At 44.2% G+C, this 6,402-nt stretch overlaps 1 pseudogene; it reads left to right on the top strand.

Annotated features, from left to right (window-relative positions):
• The first annotated feature begins 1,316 nt into the window (after positions 1–1,316).
• Positions 1,317–1,434, top strand: LOC124623455 (annotated as a pseudogene).
• Positions 1,435–6,402: the final 4,968 nt, after the last annotated feature.

Genomic DNA, 6,402 nt, shown 5'->3' on the forward strand with positions numbered 1-6,402 from the left:
GCCGTGATGATGTGGGATTCACATTAGATGACAAGCAAGAGAAATTCATGAAATCTACGTCAGTGTTTATGAGCAAAACAATAACTTCCACTCTTACTGAAACCTCTGTATAAATGCACTGCGTAAAACCGTGTGGTCCTTGCCGAGAAAGGCCAGAAGGTAGAGCTGACTCCGTTCTAATCCCTCGGCACCCATTACGGTGAATAGGTGCTCGGCTGTGCCAACAACTCCTTCCCACTGGCTACAAAATTACGGGAGGGACCCGATCACAGGCGCGGCGAAAATCGCTTTAGCGCAGAAGCCGCTCAGCTCCGGAGCCGACGCCCTCGGCAAGGAAAACAAGCGGGCCGGACCCCGCGGGCCTTTCTGCGGCGCGCGGTCGCTGGCGCGGACAGCGCCGACGGTCCATCCGACCGTGATTTAGGACGCTCGTCGCAAACGGGCGAAACGCAACGCGCGGCGACTGCCCATCTCTGCGACGCGCCGGAGAGTAATGGGTTTTGTCGCAGCCGTCGACGGCCGCGTCATTAGCGCCGGCGAGCCCATTTGTCCGGCGCGGCGCCGAAACCGCGGGGCCTGCGGCCGGCGCTTGTGGCGGCGCGCGGTGCGGTCTCGCGTGGGCGCCGAGCGCCTATCAAAACAGTTTAGCGGTCGCCGCGCAGCTGATTGCTCCGTCGCCGCTTTTGAGCGCTGAAAGGCGCACTCATTACGCTGCTGATATTTACGCCGCTCGCGAAACACCGGGCAGAGCCCGTGGGCGTCGCTGAATTACACTCGCGTCGCCACAAATTCACAAAGGCCCTGCTCGCCTATAGCCCGGACGGCTTTGTATCACACAGGCGCCCCGCACACGAGACTATCTACCTGTACATTTTATTCCCTAATAATTTATTTAGTGGTCGTCATCACGTACAGTGTTTCACCTTTGTACGGTATGTGTGCCTAAAAAACCCCGCAGCTGGTTTGAGACGTTTGCAGAACGTGTGTTGTCGATACAGAAGCACTTCCTGAAGAAATTCGTCTTCTTGAAATATACAAAATATTTGAAAGTGATTTGCTTCAGCGAATATGCCCGCTTTTCTAAAGGAAATTTATCGTGTTGTCTATGAAAAATGTAGTAGAACGTGTGTGAACTGCGAATTACGATTAACTATATCAAAGAATTCAGCCTGTGATAGAAACGAATCGGAAAAAATTGTATTTTGCAACCCAAGCGAGGAGCAAAGCTCTTCGCAGCAGTGTGTACTCTTTTCTCTTATCCCCATTCAACTGAGCACAAGTTCTGTGGTTTATCTGTCTCTTTGAAATAGAATTCGGGCAACGGCCTTGCCGCAGTGGATACACCGGTTCTCGTCAGATCACCGAAGTAAAGCGCTGTCGGGAGTGACCGGCACTTGGGTGGGTGACCATGCGGGCTGTCATCCGCTGTTGCCATTTTTCGCGATGCACTCAGCCTCGTGATACCAACTGAGGAGCTAATCGACCGAGGAGTAGCGGCTCCGGTCAAAGAAAATCATCATAACGACTGGTAGAGCGATGTGCTGACCACACGCCCCTACCATCCGCATCCTTAGCTGAGGATGACGCGGCGGTCGGATGGCCCCGATGGGCCACTTGTGGCCTGAAGACAGAGAGATTTTTGAAGTAGAATTACTTTTCGTGTATAATAAAATATGACAGATACATTTTACATTTACTTTTAGTTTAAAAGAAAATATACTCCCCGCAGTTATTAGGTGGTACATGATTTACGGGTTTTTGTAATATTTGCTTAGACATGGTAGCTCGAATTCCGAGCTCAAGGGATAAATGATAACCAGACACAATGTGCCGAATGCAATGGGTGTTCAGCCATCGAATTCATTCATCTACAAGCAAAGCACGTCGATGAGATTATTTGCGGATCATTTAACAGTGACCTCCGATTATTTTGAGGTGGCACAAACTACGTATGATCTGGCCATCGTCTCAGAGCAGTGACTATGCTGCTCTTTCTTCTGTCAGATACAGGCCCCACAGAACTTCTGGTGGTGTTAAATTATTGAGGCTCGTAAACGGCCTCGGTTTCAGGAGACAAGTTTACTTTGAAATCATTGCGCTCTTTTTAGGAAGAATGCGCCCCACCATCAACAATGACTGTTCCTCCTTTGCTCAGTGATAAAGGAACTATATCTATTTTCCACTTCGATTTTCACAAATTCTGTCGTTTTAGGAACCAACAACACGTCACTAGCATATTTTTTTCATCACTTTCGTTCTTCTGAATGACTGATTACTGATTTTGGCGATTCAGTTCATCTGACGGTAGAAATTAGACGTACCGTAATGGTATTCCTGTCATCGTATAATGTTGATGTCCTTTTTGGCTTCGTTGGATGATGAGTTCTGATAATGGAGCACATAATTTCCACTAGCTTGGTGATTCCTTGTGCCTGCACTGTTTTTGGGCAAGAGGTTGCTGTCCATCTGTACATTATTGACAATTACCTGTTCATTTTTCTTTCTATACTGTTGTTTACTAAGCAAGAGGTTCACATCAAATGTTGCGAGAGGCCGTCAACGCCAAGGCACAACTGTTAGCTTAGTGTCTCTAAGTGCCGTGCAGCAACGCCCATATGCTGCTCACATATATGGACCATTTTCTGGTTCAGCAACGCATCAATCCGTGCGTCGTACACATCTGCCGATTATGTGGACAGCCCTCATAGGAAGCGCTGTCGACTTCTGATTACTTCGGTTCCAATTAATCAAAGGAGTAACGGCATAAAAAACAACAGAAATAAAAAAAGGGCTGCAGAAAAACATAGAAACGTCGCGTCTGCTTGGAGATAAATGCGGATTTCAGCCAAGCCAGAAGCTTAAACAGTTCTGTTTGACGACGAATGACATGTGTTGAATGTCCTTAAGACGTTTCAAGTGCCAGTAGTGGCCGGAATCGTGTTTTGTATAGCTATGAGAGCATTATGTAGGACCTAAGTGAATTGTACGACCTCGTACTGTCGTTGCTTCCGTAACCAATGTTGTCGAAATGTTTGTTCTTTCAAGAGGCAGCTTACAGATGATTTACACTGAAGAGCCAAAGAAACTGGTACACCTGCCGACTCCCGCGAGTACGCAGAAGTGCCACATCTCGACGTGGCGTTGAACTTCAGTAATGCCTGAAGTGATGCTGGAGGGAACTGACACCTGGAATCCTGCAGTGCTGTCCACAAACTCGTAAGAGTACGACGGGGGGAGATCTCTTACGAACAGCACATATCCCATCAGGTATCCCCCATATGCGCAATAATGTTCATGTCAGGGAAGTTTGGTGGCGCGTGGAAGTGTTTCAACTCAGAAGAGTATTCCTGGAGACATTCTGTAACAATTTCGAACGTTTGAGGTGTCGCGTTGTCCTGCTGGAATTGCCCAAGTCCGTCGGAATGCACACTGGACGTGAATGGATGCAGGTGATCGGACAGAATGCTTACATACGTGTCATCTGACAGAGCAGTATCCAGGTGTATCACGGGTCCCATATCACCCCAACTGTACACGCCCCAGAATCAGACTCTGATGCTACTGCAGGTCGACATGTGTGAGCAGCCCATACTGGCTTGCCTTTTATGTTTTCTGTTTTAAAATTTAGTGACTAAACCTGTATCGGTTGATATTTATTTTATACGTGACATGCCAGTTTGAACGATTTATTTCTGATGATGGCACCTAGGTCAAATGACTTCATTTTTGCAACCAAAGGCTGTTATTGCTTTAATTTTACTTTATAAACGGTCTCTGACAACGCAGCCATGTTCGAAACTTTATGTGTTGTATCATGGCAAAACGGTGCACAGAAGGCTTCGGAAAGTGGCCTTTATTGTTGGAGACTTGTTGTGCGTGTACGTCTGACGCATCTTCACAGAAGAGAAGGTGTATAGTGGAGTTGTCAACATGACACCAAGACAGTTGATCGGTGAGCCAATGGCCTCTTCACAGATAGTTCCTGATTTGGTCTGGAGTGTGATTCTCGACGGATTTGCATCTGGATAGAATGTGGAATATGACTCAATCACTGTGGACAGAGACCGATATTGAAGTGGATCCCTAATGGTGTAGGAAGGCATTATGTTGGCTACTCGATCACCTCTTCATGGAATTGTACAGTTGAATCGGCAAGGTTTAGCTGCTGTCAGGTATAATGATGAGATCTTGGGACCTCAAGTGTGGTTTTTGCGAGGTACTGCTCGCCTGACCTTTCTGGTGATGGACGATAATGCTCGACCTGATGGTGCACGGGTGGTTGATGTTTTCTTGGAAATGGAAGACATTGTACTCATGGCATTGTACTCTAATGCTGCAGGAACACAGGTTGGATCCCGTGAGCATCCATCAACCAAACCAAGAGTTGCGAACAGTTCTGCAGGAAGAATGGGGGTTATTACTTGAATCCGAGATTGATGGAATCATTCACAGCGTGCTCCATCGTTGTTAGGCCTGTATTACTGCCAGAGATTGTCACACCCCGTAGGGAGAGTGTGAACCAGTTGTCAGAAAGTGTGTGCCAATGCGTTAATTTGGAAAAAAGAAGGGCATGTCGTATTTGTTTATGTTCTGTGTTCTTTACATTATTTCTGCTTCACTATCGCCTGTTTATATTGTTTTGTGACAAAATAAACGCAACCTTGAAAAATACCCAATTGTCGCTTTACTTTTGGACACCACTGTATCTGCAACTTAGATGAAACAACATAATAAACAACAGCAATTCATATTAGTACTGGTAGGAACAAACTGTTACTGAGCTTTCGACTACTTTTCAAAACCACCCTATTATAGTGGCCCCGTTCAGTGGTATTAACTTTATCTTGCAGTACGAAATGTTTGTCATAATAACATTGCAAAATTACGCTGTCGCACGGTAGAGACGACATGAGACTTCACACCTCCATACATTGCCTTGTTACAGTAGATTGCCCTCCATGTCATAGTGAAAATGAACAAATGGACCCTTTGTTAAACAAAATCTAACAAATTCACATACAAGCTACAGAAAAATAATAACATATTGCCCCATACTACAGCAACATGCTAACAAACTGCCTTATGTTACAGCAAAACTGTAGCTAATTTCCAAACAAGATCTTATAGTAAAATAAAAAAATGGCCCTGAATGATACTTGGAAATAATATTGCATGGCCATCCACAATAAGGCAACATTATAACAAAGTGTCGCCTATATTTATATTTCATGGCCCTTCATCTGCATGATATTTGCAAACTCACTCTGACACACATACTGGTGGGGCATAACCAAGGTTAAGAAGTGTAGTGACATAGGAAAGCTGCATTAATTTAATCGCTTTTATTTGCATGATAACTAAATTAAATTAATTGATAATGGATCAGCTATGCTGCTCACAAAAATTTTCTTCCGTCTCCCGTATTGTTAAACAGTGGTTAATGTGATTATTGTTTGAGGTGGTGCAGACTACCTCCCCGTGAATAAATCCCTAAAGACATATTCAAAAACTGTACCTCTGTTGTAAAATTTTTACTTTCATTATTTCTGCGATGAAATAATGGTTACTACATATCTGAACATCTTGAATGCCATGCATTAAGTAACGTCTTCCAATTTTTTTTTTATGCAGGTCGTCACAATTCACTAACGAAGTGCAAAGACACGCTACACCCTGTTTCTTGTCTGCTAGAGTTCTTAGTAGCCTAGTAAAGGTAAATTTATACACTTCCATTTACCACCATCTGCAATTTTGCAGGTGCTACAGAGGGAATTTTCCGATGACGTCAGGACACTACTAACTTGTTACTCACGCATAGAACTAGAACATCAAACAATAAAATTCCTTGATAACTATGCACAATTATTTGATAACAGGTTGAACACAATGGTCTGCCCACCACAATTAAGACGCAGAAGACTAAGAAGAAAAACGGAAACAAAGACAAATAAGGAGAAATGGAAGCCACAACAATTTCCAGCTAAGTATGTAGTGGTACAATGTGTAAATTTCAGTCACATGACCGAATAAACTCTAGATATGCCGTAAGACTAAGTTTGTTTCATATTGGTGAATGTTAAATATTTGTTGTAATTTGCTATGCACTATAATTTGGAGAGTTATTATTCATAGTCTGTGTTAAAAACATTCAGGTCAAACCAGAAGTGTGCTTGGTTGTACAGCAAGGACTAAGGTATACTTTTATGTTCCTCAGTCGCTGTTAATGCACTGCCTTCTGTGGTGCACGCATCATGTGGATACTGCCTGCACTTATCAGATGATTCGTATGATATTCCTTTGCGATGGCCATTTTCATGGAGCAACACATCTGAATTTATTATGAGACCATTGCTACCTAGTCCTGCTTGTAGCAATATTTCGTTGCTGAGTGTTTAGTGTCAT

This window comes from Schistocerca americana, chromosome 7 (genome assembly GCF_021461395.2).
Source record: "Schistocerca americana isolate TAMUIC-IGC-003095 chromosome 7, iqSchAmer2.1, whole genome shotgun sequence".
Classification (NCBI taxonomy): domain Eukaryota; kingdom Metazoa; phylum Arthropoda; class Insecta; order Orthoptera; family Acrididae; genus Schistocerca; species Schistocerca americana.